The 1,276-nt window shown below is 42.0% G+C and overlaps 1 non-coding gene across 1 annotated transcript; it reads right to left on the bottom strand.

Moving 5' to 3' along the window:
• Window positions 1-793: 793 nt before the first annotated feature.
• LOC113379016 lies at window positions 794-948 on the bottom strand. The gene has a single exon (XR_003367325.1). It is a non-coding gene; the product is annotated as a 5.8S ribosomal RNA (ribosomal RNA).
• Window positions 949-1,276: the final 328 nt, after the last annotated feature.

The raw sequence follows: 1,276 nt of genomic DNA, 5'->3' as shown, positions 1-1,276 counted from the left end.
AAATGGAAAACAACGAGAACATTAAATCATTCGTTTCGATCTTTCGGGTTTCTCAGGTTTACACCTTAACGATTTCACGTACTTTTGAACTCTCTCTTCAAAGTTGTTTTCAACTTTCCCTCACGGTACTTCTTCGCTATCGGTCTCGTGGTCGTATTTAGCCTTAGATGGAGTTCAACACTCACTTAGAGCTGCACTCTCAAGCAACTCGACTCTGAGGAGAGACCCTCTCGACACGCGCAACAGTCGCTACGAGCCTGGCAGCCGTTATGTGTAAATGGCTCCATTTAAGATGGACTTAAACTTGCCGCAACGCACCGAGATAATCGGATTCTCCCTAACACTACATTTCCAAGCGTCCGTTTCCGATGCGGGATTTAGTGCTGAGCCCTTTCCTGTTCGCTCGCCGTTACTGGGAAAATCCTAGTTAGTTTCTCATCCACTGCTTAGTAATATGCTTAAATTCAGCGGGTGATCTCATCTGCTCGCAAACGTTAGTAAGAAAGCGCACACAAAATCGACCAGAAACCTTTGAATCGTCCAAATTTGCTGAAACAAAACCGGATTACGATGAGTTCGGGTTTCCGGTTATCAGGAGGGTCGCAACAATATGAAATCTCTAAAATACACAACCCGCCGTATTCCCACAAAACGTCAACGAACGGTAAGGTCCGATGTTGCAAAGTGCACTGGCTCACACGTTGAGTGAATCATTTAAGAGCACGCATATACGAAAAACTTTATCATTCGACGGAAAGCCGTTTAAAGCAAGCGGCAGTTTGGTAATGTTATTCGACCCTCAGCCAGAGGTGGTCCGGGAACAGTATCCGAGGACCGCAATATACGTTCGAAATGTCAATGTTCATGTATCCTGCAGTTCACATGTCGACGCGCAATTAGCTGCGTTCTTCATCGACCCACGAGCCAAGTGATCCACCGTTCAGATTGATTTTATATATATTTATACATATTACGACCGTAATTTCCACAAAATCGTTTAAGATAACACGGGCGATTCTGAAACTAGTATGTTCAAAATGGTTAAAATTAATACACCGTAAAGCATTCTCTTTTCGGTCGAGATACGAAATCTCGTTTCAAAATTGAAATATGAATATTTCATTGTGTGGGATATTGAAAAATCTGCTTTCGCTAAACTTTCATTTTCTTAAAACAACGCAGTTAAGCGAATGTTCAAATTCGCACAATTTGAGTAAAATGTGCAGAGTATATTGAATAATAACGCAAGCGTTTTCTACAATCGGTTTTGAAACAC

Source organism: Ctenocephalides felis, unplaced genomic scaffold, assembly GCF_003426905.1.
Source record: "Ctenocephalides felis isolate EL2017-DRISC unplaced genomic scaffold, ASM342690v1 CF-g0.4_SCAFFOLD_01886, whole genome shotgun sequence".
Taxonomy (NCBI): domain Eukaryota; kingdom Metazoa; phylum Arthropoda; class Insecta; order Siphonaptera; family Pulicidae; genus Ctenocephalides; species Ctenocephalides felis.
Note: the sequence above shows the minus strand (reverse complement) of the source record. Positions and strands in the feature narration are given on the sequence as shown.